The following is a 14,729-nucleotide window of genomic DNA, read 5'->3' as shown; positions in this document are numbered from 1 at the left end:
CTAGAGTTGAGCGAGAAACTGGTAGAAAGCTCAAGGTCGTGAGAGCTGATAATGGTGGTGAGTACAGAGGCCCATTTGAAAGCTACTGCAAGGGTCAAGGCATCAAGCTTGAGAAAACAGTTCCAAAGACACCTCAATTGAACGGAGTTGCAGAGAGGATGAACAGAACAATTGAAGAAAGAATCCGATGTATGCTCTCTCATGCAAAGTTGTCCAAGTCTTTCTGGGCAGAGGCATTGGTTACAGCTGTGTACTTGATTAACCTTTCACCTTCAAATCCTCTTGATGGTGATGTTCCTCAGAAAGTTTGGACCGGTAAAGATGTCTCCTACAAGCACTTGAGGGTATTTGGATGTCGTGCTTTTGTTCACATTCCTAGAGATGAGAGATCCAAGTTAAATAAGAAGACAAAGCAGTGTATATTTTTGGGGTACTCTGAAGATGCTCTTGGGTACAAGTTATGGGATCCAGTAGATAGGAAAGTTCTCAGAAGTAGAGATGTTGTGTTCTTTGAAGATCAGACTATTGAAGATATTGAAAAGCCAAAGCAACAAACATCCTCTCATACTCCAATCAATTTTGATCCAGTCTTACCGCAGATGACTCCTAGAGTTGAAGGGGGAGATATTCAGGATGATGATGACAATATTGGTGATGATGGTCATGATGATCAACCTGAAGTTGAGCCTCCAGTTGTTGAACCGCAACCACAGCCTGATGATGTGAGAAGATCTACTAGAGGACCACGTCCTTCTATGAGGTATCCTACTACAGAGTTTGTGTTACTAACTGATGGGGGAGAGCCAGAAGACTTTCAAGAGGCTATGTCACATGAGAAAAGTAAGGAGTGGTATAATGCCATGCAAGATGAGATGAATTCCTTGCATGAGAATCACACTTATGGTCTGGTAAAGTTGCCTAACGGCAAACGAGCACTCAAGAATAAATGGGTGTTTAAGTTGAAGCACGGAGAAGATGGTCAACCACCTAGGTTCAAGGCTAGGATTGTTGTGCGAGGCTATGAACAGAAGAAGGGGATTGATTTTGATGAAATTTTCTCTCCAGTGGTGAAGATGTCTTCAATCAGAGTTGTACTTAGTTTGGCTGCCAGCATGAATTTGGAGATTAAGCAACTTGATGTGAAGACTGCTTTCCTCCATGGTGACCTAAAGGAGGAAATTTACATGGAGCAACCTGAAGGCTTCGAGGTCAAGGGAAAGGAGAAACTTGTGTGTCGCTTAAAGAAGAGTTTGTATGGTCTTAAGCAAGCGCCTCGGCAATGGTACAAGAAATTTGAGTCATTCATGGCTGATAATGACTTCCACAAGACATATGCTGATCATTGCGTGTTTGTGAAGAATTTTGCTGAAGGTGACTTTCTCATTCTCTTGTTATATGTTGATGATATGTTGATTGTTGGTCGTGATTCCAATAAGATTGTTGACTTAAAGGCTAGTTTGAGCAAGTCCTTTGCTATGAAGGACCTTGGCCCTGCAAAACAAATTTTAGGCATGCGTATTTCTCGTGATAGGAAAAATAAGAAATTGTGGATATCACAAGAGAAATACATTGAAAAGGTGCTGAAAAGGTTCAATATGAACAATGCTAAGCCTGTGTGTTCTCCACTGCCAGTGCATATGAAACTGAGTTCCAAACAATGTCCTACAACAGATGAAGATAAGAAGAAGATGAAAAATGTGCCTTATTCATCCGCTGTAGGTAGTTTGATGTATACTATGGTATGTACTAGGCCTGATATAGCTCATGCTGTTGGGGTAGTTAGCAGGTTTATGTCTAATCCTGAAAAGGAGCATTGGGCAGCAGTTAAGTGGATTCTAAGGTATCTCAGCGGTACTTCTAGAGTAAGTTTATGTTTTGGTCCTGGCGAACCTGTGTTGGATGGTTACACAGATGCTGATATGTCGGGTGATATTGATTCTAGTAAGTTTACTTCTGGTTACATGATGACGTTTGCAGGGGGAGCTGTTTCTTGGCAATCTAAATTGAAAAAATGTGTTGCTCTATCGACTACTGAGTCAGAGTATGCGGCAGCTGTTGAAGCTGGTAAAGAGTTAGTGTGGATGAGGGACTTCCTTGAGGAGTTGGGTTTGGAGCAAGACGATTATTTGTTACATTGTGATTGTCAGAGTGCCATTCACCTAGCTAAAAATGCTACCTATCATGGTCGAACGAAACATAGACGAAGGAGGTATCATTGGATTCGAGATCAGATAGAAGAAAAAATATTTGAGCTTGTGAATATCAGTACTCATGAAAATGGATCGGATATGTTGACGAAGATCCTTCCAAGAAACAAGTTAGAGGTGTGTCGTTTGAAAGCGGGACTTGTCATACCCCCCAAGTTGGAGTGAGGGGGAGATTTGTTGGGTTATTCCCTCCCACTTGGAGGAAGGCCCAATTAATATATTAATTATTGGCTTAATAATAATAGGCTAATAATTATAATATTATTTATTAATTAAAAGAAAAAAAAAAGTGGAAAACTATAAATACCAATAATAGGGCAGCAGCATATTGGCATTGCAATTAAAACACATATACACGCACAAATCAAAAACTGCGGCAGAGAAAGAAAAAGGTGTGACGCGAGTTTTTCGGCGATCCGATCGAAGGCCATTCGTACTCCGTTTTTTGTCAAATTTTGACATGGTGTTCCTGTCTACCCAACCTACATATTCAACGGTTGGATTGTCGTTTTGTGCATTGTAAGTGGGTAATTTGTATTTTGCCCTAATTTTACCCTAATTGTTATTATACCACTTTTAAGTGATGTTTTAGGGTTGTTTGATGTTTGTATTACCTCTAGTATTGTCTAGAGAGGATTTTGGTTGTACCCATTAATTTTATTGGTGATTAGTGGAAGAGTGTGGTACCACTTGCGGTCCCGTGGTTTTTTCCCGCATTGGGTTTTCCACGTAAATATCGTGTGTGTGCTTTATATTCGCATTTTTACTTGATTGTGCTTGATTGTGGGATTATTATTGTTTGTTTGATTGGATTGGTTATTTTTGCTCATCTAACAACACAAAGGGAGAAAGTGTGTGTATTATATCGCCACTTTTCTCAACAAAATAAAATAAAATAAAATAAAAAATTAACGCTTTTAAACAATTTTAGAATTGTCTTGATGTTGTTGTTCTACAATAGATTTACCTTATTCATCTCAAAAATCAATTTACCTGTTGCAAAATGATAAACTTTTGCAACACCTCAGCCAAATGTAATCGTTTGAAACAAATAACTAATCAAATGGCTAATGTTGATGTGCTAATTAACAATGTTTGTTTAGTCTAAAAATAATATGTGGCGTTTCAAAATATCACTACATTATGACCCATTACCACCCTTAGAAACCGCAAAATTAAAGTTAGTGTTAGTTGAAACAACTTTTTCAATATGATGTCCCGTGATGAGGGTTCAATTTAAACAAATAAGGCAAAGAAATTACACAAATTTTTATGAGAAACGATCTCTTTGAGAAATCATTTTTAATTTGGTCAATTCAATATATTTTTTAAAATATTGTAAGTATGCATTAAAAATTATGTAAGTAGACATTTAAGATATGAAAGTAGGTATTGAGGATACGGTAAATAAGCATTAAGTATAATGTGAATAGACATTAAGAATACAGTAAGTAAGCATTAATCTTTAATGAGTTGGGCTTGAGATACGTCTCTTAAAGAGATAGTCTCTCACTAGCTGATTAGCACAAATTCTTACTTGAGACCGTCTCTACAAGAGACTTCTCAAGTATGGGTCGGTGCAAATTTTTAAATTTAAAAAAAGGAAATTATCAATGATACCTTAAGTTTTTGCACTTTATCAATGGTATCCCTAAGTTTTTCAATTATCAATGGTACTCTCGTGTTATTGAACGTCTTACAACCGTAATCTTTTTTAATTTTTTTCATCCAAAACCGTTAAATTTTTCTTTTTCTTTTTTTATTTTTAAATTGAATAATAAAAAAAAAAGAAAAAGTTAACGGTTTTGAACAATTTTGAACGGAAAAAAATTCGAAAAAATTACGATTGTAAGACACTTAATAACACGAGGATACCATTGATAATCGAAAAAATTTAGGGGTATCATTGATAAAGTGCGAAAAACTTAGGGGTACTATTGATAATTTCCCTTAAAAAAATAATCAAACTATTCTAAACAAGCGCGTAACAGAGATCACCCCTCTCTTAACTTTTCAGCTTTCATTTGTGGTTTTTCTTTTACTCTTTCCTGACAAAATCATTCATCTTCCTAAACAACTTTCTCTCTCAAACTCGTTTCTTTCAATCTCCATCTGCGATTCTCAAGGTTCCATTTCGGTGTGTTTATGTCCCTCATTGTCGTTGTTCATTCTATAATTTTCTTCTTCAACATTTGCGATTTCATCAAAGGTATGTATTCATTCTTCATCTTCACCATTTTTGTTTTTAAAGCTTTCATTTTTGTTTTTTTGGGGTTAAATTTGTTTGATTTTCGATTTTACTTGTTCTTGATTTAGGGTTTCAAAAATGGAAAAGATAAGTGACGATATTGTGTTAGCTTCTTTATTCTCAAAGGAGAACAAAAAGGTTTCTTCTAAGGATCAAAATGACAACCCTCAAAAGTCTGAGGTGGCTAATAAAGTACCCAAACAAAGACTCCTAGACTACAAACGTCGTTGGTAAAGATTAAGACTGATGAGGGAATGTAAGTCCATCTTTTTGACCTAATTTATGATTATTGCATGACTCCTTTTGAATTATTGCGTTACTTATTTGGGATTATAATGTTGTTGTGTTTGTTAGAAATACTAAGTATTGTTAAATTTATATTCAGGATTATGTTCTATAGTAATTAGAATTATAATAATGTATGGTTGAGCTTATAAAATTGTTTAGTTAGGCATTATAAAGCAACAATTTGATTTTGTTGATTGTGGTTATGACGTGTTATAATTGTGTTAATAATATTGTGTATTTTGGTTTATAATAGTTTGTATTTGTGGTTATAACTGTGTTAAACTTTTTTATTTGGGTTTATAGCATTATTTATTTGGTGTTATACTTTTTTGTAATTGGAATTATAACAACGTATAGTTAGAGGTGATAACATTACTAGGTTAAGATTGTGTATGAGATTATAATATTATGTAGTTGGGATTATAGTGGTCTTGTTTTGTGGTTATAATAGTATACAGTTGAGGTAATATTCTGTGTTTGATTTGATATTATAATGGTGTGTAGTTGGGATTATAATGTTGTGTAGTTGGAGTTATAGTGATACTTTTGTGGTTATAATATTATTGGATTGGTATAATAACCCTTTATTTATTCGGGGCTATATTATTAATTATTTGGTGTTATAATAATATGTAGTTGGAATTATAATAATGTACAATTGAGGTAATATTCTGTTTGAATGGGATTATAATATTCTGCTGTTGGGATTTCGGTGTTTTATATTTGGGATTATTGCATTATTTAATTGGATATATAGCATTATTTAATTGTGGTTATATCATTGCTAATATTTAGCTATTACATAGTTTTATATTTTGTGTTTAAATATATTTGCAACTATTTTTTTTTCAGTGTTGATAAAAACATTTATATCAACTACAAACCCCATTTAATTCTCATAAATGGCAAAGAGCAAGTGAAGCTCACCGCTAGGCAGGTGGAGGACGTTCATGACATTGGCTTCAGAGGACTGCTTAGAATGAAGCCTTTTAAGTTTCCCGCCGGTATAATTGCTTTCCTGGTGGCCCATTTTGACGCAGTTAACCGCATTCAGTGTCTGCCAAATCAGCCAAACTACAACATCACGACTGATGATATTTATGACAATTTTGGGTTTCCTTTGAACCCCTCTAAACAGCTAACTACTCGATCAAAGAGAGTTGATAACGACGTTGATACCTGGCTAGGGAAGTTTGGCTTCCCTAAGCCTGAGTCAGTTTAGGCGAAGGAGATTCCTTCATTTTACAAGTTCCCCGAAGGCGGCGATGATTTGTAAACTATTTGTTTTGTACTCAGTGGCTATTTTGTTGCCCCCCCCCCCCCCCCCCACCAAATTTTAAATTGAAGAGGTATATACATCCTTGTATTGTTGATGCCTCAGCAATAAAGAAGTTTGATTGGTATTCTTCTATTTTAGACAATTTGTGTGAAGCGGTAGAACGATCAGCCAAGTTTGTTAATGGTTGTGTTTTAATTTTGTTTATTTGTTACTGTTATTGGTTCCCTCATCAAGGAAAACAGTACCCCAATTCCCTCCACTTAATTAAGCATATGTTTGATGATCAGCTCAAACAGAGGTTTGACTTGGAGAGGTCAAGGGGGTTTGGATGTAGAGGTATTATCGTTTCATAAGGATTTCCTATCAGGCTATCACCAGTCAATGTATTAACTGTTGTAGAAAAGGTGTTTATTTTCTTGAAGAACTTATTAATGAGGTTGAAAAGGATCAACCGGCTGATGAACCAACTATTTTGTTTGATGATCCCTCTATACATACTGATGACCCCAATGATAAGGTTCATATGGATCATCAAACACAAGAGAGATTGTTTACTTATTCTTTTGACGAAAGATTGGCAACGAACATAGAGCTTGCTTGCAAAGGATACAATGTAAGTTACAAAATCAATTTAACTTTTTGAAATTGTGCATTATATTGTCTTAAAATTGGTGTAAATATATTTCATTGAAATTGGTATTACACTTGTTTATATTTGGTATCATAATAGTCTATAATTGGTATTACAATAGTCTATAGTTGGTATTATAATGTCTTTAAGTTGGTATTATTTTCTCCATGATTGCTACTTTATTTACTGGTTTACATTGGGTATTATATATTAACATTGGTATTATAATTGCTTTTTTAATTGGTATTATAATATTTTATAGTAGATATTATAATGTCTTTAAGTTGGCATTATAATCGATTAGATTTGCAAATATATTACCTTATAATTGATATTACACTGGTTTACATTTAGTATTATATTAGACTTGATTTTGTATTATAAATGTTTTTAGTTGGTATTATATTTTCTTTTAAATTGGTATTATAATGTATTAGAGTTCTATTGACCCAGGATCTAAAGATGGCCGAGGTTGTTTTCAAAAGAGATTTGGAAGTTATAACACATGACTACTGTCAGAGAGTAGCTGCATACAATTTAAGGGCTGGGAGAGGAGACGAAGCTGTTACCAGTGACGAAGTTGTGTTGCAGAATTAACAAATATGGCAGAATAATGATTGGCTGGCGTCCATTGTTGTATTCTATAAGATTTTAATAAACAAGAATAATCTTATTCCCAGCTTGCCGCCAAAAATGTTTCAATGAAGCATCAACCCCAACCCACATCGTTGATTTGAACAATCCACCATCTATGCCAACCAACCCACCCAATGTTTCATTTATTGAAACTCTGATTCACACAGCTCTCACTACAAATAACTATCGAATTGGCGACAACGCTTTTCGTCGCTATTTGATAGCTAAACGGTCAAAAAGTAGGCGGGGCGACGGCCGGGCGACGGGATCCAAGGTGGTCGCTATATCTTTCGTCGCTAATCTAAAAGTGGTCGCCTTCTCCTCGCCTTTTTTTTAAACAGTTGGCGACTAGTTGGCGACCAAATTTTGGTAGCTATTTCATCGCCAGCCTGGCGACCCCATTTTCCTAGCTACTTGGTCGCGCAGTTGGCGAACACATTTCGTAGCTGTTTCGTCGCCAGCCTGGCGACCCCATTTTCCTACCTCTTGATGGCGACCAGCTTTCCGTCGCCAGGCTGTCGCCTATTTAATTAATTAATATATATATATATATATATACACATTTATATATTATCAATTATATTTATATATTTTATATTTTTTGTAATATTAAGATAAATATATATACACACATAAAACAAATAAATAAAAATAAAGTGCTGAAATATATAATATATATAAAATTAAAGTTTATTTACAAAGTCACAAAAAGTACATATATTTAATCATTCATAGGCAGTCTTGAACATTTTCCATTCGCACCGCTTCCTATAATTGATTATCGAACTCCATTTGCCGTGCTTCTTGTAAATATTTCGTATGCTGTGGGTCTTTGACATTTTGATTGTTCTTGAAATATTAAAAACAATGATTTAAAACTAAATATGGAAAAAAGAAAAAACTGGAAAATCATAGCACTAAACATGTTTCAAAAATGCCATTATTCAAAAATACATAAAAAAAACATAAAAATATGTCGAAAATAACATAAAACAAAATCTAGGCAAAAAATTAACAATAAACATGCTCAAATGATACCATAATTCGGAATTAATAAAAAAAACATCATGAATAAAAAACTGGGCATAAAAATAATATTAAACAAAATAATATTAAGCTGCTCAAAATATATACCATAATTCGAAAATATAAAAAAAAGATAAAAAAAACTTTCAACCATAATTTATCATCATAATCATCAAGAACATTGAAAAAATACAAAAAAATATATAATAAACCCCCTTCTCATTAGATGTTCTCTTATTTCATCTAGTTCCTTATAACAACAATTTTTACACTTTTTACAATGACATCTAATCTTAAAACTCATGCTTTGTATACGAGCAAAATCAAAAAACTCTTTCAACTCTCTCATGAAAATAATATAATTATATAATTATTCAACTGATTAGTAAAGCAAGTTAATGACAATAAAAATATACAAAACAATTCATGAAAATAACAATATATGATAATAATATAATTATTCTAATAACAATTGTTAAGGAAAATTAATGACAATATAAATAAGATATAAAATAATAAAAAAATATAAAAAACTCAAGTAAATAACAAACGAAATAAAATATGTACTAATTAAATAATAAAAATAAATCAAATTAAAGACAATAAAAATAAAATATAACAATACACAACAATCCTGCATTTTATTTATAAAAAATATGGCGATAATACGGCGATGAAAAACACATTGCCATCTTTTTAAATTCAAATTGAAAAAGTGGTGGCGACCAAATAGCTTCCAAGCCACCGTCGTCTATATTTATTTAAATAAAAAAATAAAAATTACGGTCTACTATTATAATTCCAAACTTATATTGAAAAGTGATTTCATTAACATTTTATTATACTAATATTATTTTTGACACAATGAGATATTATGTACATATAAAACACTCATTTTTCGAGATCGAACGGATGCCTAAACTATGTCCAACCAAACAGAAATTGCCACAATTATTCATGATTGTTGGGCGATGTATTTGAATGCTTTGGAGCAAAATCAAGTTGCTACCAAATTCTATAATGGCTTAGAGTATATTTTTGTTTTGAATTAGTTCTGGCGCACTAACTTCCTCAACAAGAATATTAAGAACACAACCCATGAGGATAAGAGGACTCAAGCTGTTGGTGGATGGAAACATTGGGTAGAAGTTATTGCCCTGCAGACTTTAAGAATTGCAATATGTTGTATACCAGGGGTGTTTAAAAATATCTGATTTTAAAAACCCGACCCGAATAATTCGGTATCCGAATTAAAAAACCGGATAATTTACCCATTTAACAAATTCCAGGTAATCCGGGTCGGGTACTAGGTTTTAAATCGGGTAATCGGGTCAGATACAGGTCATGTTTTTTAACAATCCGGGTATCCGGTATCCGATTTATATACGTGTGTGTCTATATATATATATAAATATGTATATATGTATATATATATATATATATATATATATGTATATATGTATATATATATATATATATGTATATATGTATATATATATATATATATATATATATATATATATGTATATTTATATATATATATATATATATATATATATATATATATATATTTATATATATATATATATATATATATATATATATATATATACACACACACGTGTGTGTGTGTGTATATATATATATATATATATATATATATTTATATATTTATATATATATATATATATATATATATATATATATATATATATATATATATATATATATATTTTGATGAAACAAAAATCTGTGTTGATTTTGAAATTAGGGACTTAAAGTTTGACTAGACTGTGAACGATGACAGTGTAGATTTTGGCAACTACATGTCATACTTCATGGAACAGTACCAGGGGACATTGAACATTGACCCTCTTTATGAGGTTAGTCATCTTTAATAGGTTTACCAACTTGTATTTAATATAATATTAGTTGTTAATATAAATTGACTATGAATTTGGAATGCATTTCATCAATCTATTATTAACTTACATTGGTGTATCAGCTTGCAGACAGGAGGCTTTATAGGGCAACAATATGAATGAGAATTCTCTTAAGCGATTTAAATTAGGATCAGGGCTGTAACACCCCGTAATTTATCGGGTTTAAAAAGAAAATATAATAAAATAAAATAAATAAGTATTATTAAATTATATTATTTACATAGATAAATATAAGAAATAAAGTAAGTTAAATTTTAACGGTAACGAGTTTTATCGCGTACGATGTTATCGCGTGGCGTTTGTTTTCTGTTTTAACAATAATATAATAATTACTTAATTAATTAATTAATTAAAAAATTAGGGGAAGAGGAAAGAGGTGGCCGGTTGTCTTGGAGTAGGTGAGGAGTCTTGTAATTCCTCTCATAAGTGTGTATTATGGCACATTAAAATCATTGTTTTAATTGCCTATTAATCCTTAAGCTTCATTTGAATTCCTCACCATTCTAGCTTTTCAAGTGAACACAAAAATTCAGAAAAATTCTCCCTTTTTCCCACTTGTTTCGGCTCACTTCAAAGAAAAAAAAAAAATTGTTGTTCCATCCAATCTTTTGATCAAAGGGGTAAGTTTAGTTGAATTATTAATTATAGATTTTATATACAAGATTTCTAAGATGAATTATATTTTATGTATGATGATATCCTATGACTTTTAGGAAGATTGAGTATTTTTTCTTTTATATATGTAATTTTCTCTAATAATCTTTTAATAAACTTTAATTTGTTAAAAGGATTAAGTTATGTTTCTTTTATAAAAAAACAAAAAAAAAACCCTTCTTGATTTATATTCTTTAACAAAGTTTAAATTTGTTATAAGAATTAAGTTTATATTGATATTTAAATAAATTTCTTTTATGATTTACATTAGTCTAACAAAATTTCAATTTATTAGAAGAAATTTAAATGGTATGGATCAAGTAATGTAGTCATCCAAGAATTTATAAATCCTTTAACAAAATTTTATTTTCTTGAAGGATTGTGTTTATATATATGTCTTGGTTTAAAAGGGTGATTTGGTTTTAGGATTCTCTACTAAATTTTAATTTGTTAAGAGAATTAAGTATTTAATTTAATTATCATAATTTATGAGATTTTAAGTTTCTTGAAGGATTTTGTGGAAGGGCATGATTCTTTTTATTTGATGACTTATATGCTTTGTTGATGGGGTTTTGTGTATTAATATATGTGTGGAAATGTTAAGTGGTTGTGTGATAGAAAAATAGGTCTTGTTTGTTTTATCTTAGTAGTTGTGAATGTGGCCTTGTTAGAATTATTTTGGTCATGAGATTTAAAGGGTTAATAATTTGAATAATGTATATATAAAAATAATAATAATAATAAAATAATAAGAATTACTTTTTGGGGCAGCAACAGTTTCTGCCTCGGTAATGGTGCCGATCCGGAAACGTTAGTCGTGTTCCGTTGTTGTTTTATGTACCGATGCGTTAAAAATCTGTTAAACGCTTAAAATAATTAAAAATAGTAATTGGATGTTAGAAATTATGAAATTTGGTACCCAAGGTAATTGACGCGTTCTGGACGTTGTGGCAAAGTCGGATTTTCCATTTGAATTTTTTAAACTTTCCGAATTGTCCGTTTGAATTTCTGGTTAAAATTTAAAGTTTGGAACTATTGGGTATTGGATGAAAACATTTAAAATTATCAAGTCTTAGTAATATCTTAGTAGTATAGAGTGGATTAAATGTGTAAACACTATCTAATACGTGATCGTTTTGTGTGTGTGTTATTTAGGACCTCGATTCATAAGAGGGCGAAATTTCTATCGTGATTAGACTTCGTTTGTTGACAGCGCTTAAAGGTACACGCTTAGACCATACTTTTTATGTGGTTTGTTACCCAAAGGGGTTAACGTTTTGGCTGTATTATGTTACCCAAAGGGGTTAGCATTTTGGTTTGGATTATTACAATTATTGTTCCCATGGCAATTTTGGATCATTATGGTCACCATGGGGGTATGCATACTTTTGCCTTTGACCACCCGAACAGGACGGACAACGTCTTAGGTCAGTGGTTGTCTTGGGATTAGCTCTCCCAAGTGTATTCCTCCAAAAGGATTGGATTTATACTTGAACGACCCGAACAAGATGGGCTACTTTACAAGTTGGAAATATCTAATAATGAATGTATTAGAGCCTATGCATGCTAGGATAAACACATTGCTTGTATTCAATCTAGTTGACATTTGTATTAAGTCTCTGACGTGTATTGGATTGTTCTTTGGAACCTACTACGTGTTGTCACACGCCGACTAGTAGGTTGATTGTAGGTGGGGACTGGAGTGAGGTCTCGACTTAGAACCCGTAATCATGAAGACTATGCTTCTTTGTTTTGTAATTAGATTATGAGTATAAATAACTCCGAATTATGTGATAAGAGATGGTGTTGCTTTCTTTTCGTTTTCGCCTATTTTGTTTAGTTTATCTAGAGGCCTTTAGGCTCTCGAGTTGTACGTAAGAATTTCCGTCGACTTATTTCTTTCATGTTGGTACTGTTTTTTGTTTTAATTATATTTCTTTATCGACGGAACATTGACGATTCTAAAGAAGACTTTTCACTAGAGTCTAAAGAGTGTACCAAAAATCGTATTTTTCATATGAATTTCCGAGTCACTTAAACCGGTCCGTTACAAGGGCAAATTGATCACTTTGGCGAATATATTTGCAGATAACAAACCAAAAAGAATGCCAACAATCATTGTTGAGAGGACACCAACTGTGGTGAAAGATAAAAAAAGAAGAGAGCGCTAAAGTAAAATGCTCCAAAGACAGCGCCAAAACAAGGTGTTCCAAAGTGACAAGAAAAACAAAGTGTCCCAACGAAAAAGATTAGGTAGTTGTTATTGATCAAACATTAAATTTTTAATTGGGTGTGTGAACAATTATTTTAATTGTATGCTTCTAACAATCTAAACTGTTGTGTGTATATATAATATTTTAATTGGGTTTTATATCGTCATTTATTCTGAGTTATAACATGTTTTATTTGTGGTTATGCAATAGCTTAATTGGGGCTATAACATATTTTATTTAATGTTATATAACATAATTTAGCTGAGGTCATAACATGTATGGTTGGTGTTATAATGCTATATGATTGGTATTATACAATAGTTTAGTTTAGGTTATAAGATAAGTTAGTTGGGTTTATAAAATATTATAGTTTAGAAGATAACATTATTTAGTTGGGTTTTTAATGTAGTTTAGTTGAGATTATAAATATTTTGATCGGGGTTATAACATCATTTATGTTGGGTTATAAAATATTTTATTTATGGTTATATAATAGTTTAGTCGGGATTACAATGTTATATGATTGGTGTTATAATGCAATACGATTGGTATTATAATACTCTATAATTGCTATTATATAAGAATAATAGTCTAAAAATGTTAAACCATTAAAGTTTGAATATTTACAATGTACACTATATAATGTGTTTGTTTGGGGTTGTAGAACCGAACTCTTTATTTTTTATATTCATTTTTTTTTTCTCAAAATGACCTTTTATCCTCTTTTTACGTCCCTCAGTTACAGATTTATCCGGGTCTAGCACCACGAATTTTGTACTTGACACAAACAATTTTGATGGCTGTTCTTGCACTGATTTTTCTTGAAACTTTTGAAGCTCTTTGTATGCTTTATGATATAGATCCTCAAAAATCCTCTGAGCATCATAATTATGTTGTGCTTTCAAAACTAAATTGTACATTTTATGCCCCATGTCGTGCCTCCACTGTAATGACAATAACCTCTTATGCTTGTCATTGTCTTTGATACAAGGGTTGTGTTGTGTAACCTCCGACACAAAACATGATATAGCTGTCTTGAACTCCTTTTCAAAATCTCGAAATAAAATTGTACTGTAAACCTCAGCTGCATGTTTTAGCAACCCAACAGTTCGTAGAATCAACGATGGCGTTGTCCTTGAATAGTAAAATTCTGCTTCAATCTCTCTTTTTCTCAATCTTTCTATGGTGTTTTGAAAAATCTTATAAAACTGCGTTAAACTTGTGGTTTTTGTTGCCTCAAATCCAATGGCACTGTTTGTTAATTCACTACTTTGAGGAGATAGAATTCTGGCTGAGAAGAAATATCTACATAATCTTATACACCACTTGTGTCGTATCTTGTATAGTCGATCAAACCAAATGTAGAATTCTTCTTTCTCTTTTATATTATATGTTTTTACCATATTATCCCAACACTAATTGAATTCCTCCTCACTATTACATCCCATCAAGTATTTATGGAAAACATTTCTTGAATTCAGCATTTGACTTTAGTGATCCAAAATGTACTGCATTTTTTTAACAAGTGCCACAAGCATAGCCTACGCTTTGCATCTGAAAATACATATATGATAAAAGTCTATTTATTATAATATCAACTATAA

This window comes from Amaranthus tricolor, chromosome 15, assembly GCF_026212465.1.
Source record: "Amaranthus tricolor cultivar Red isolate AtriRed21 chromosome 15, ASM2621246v1, whole genome shotgun sequence".
In the NCBI taxonomy this organism is placed as follows: Eukaryota; Viridiplantae; Streptophyta; class Magnoliopsida; order Caryophyllales; family Amaranthaceae; genus Amaranthus; species Amaranthus tricolor.
This window is presented reverse-complemented; position numbering follows the sequence as displayed.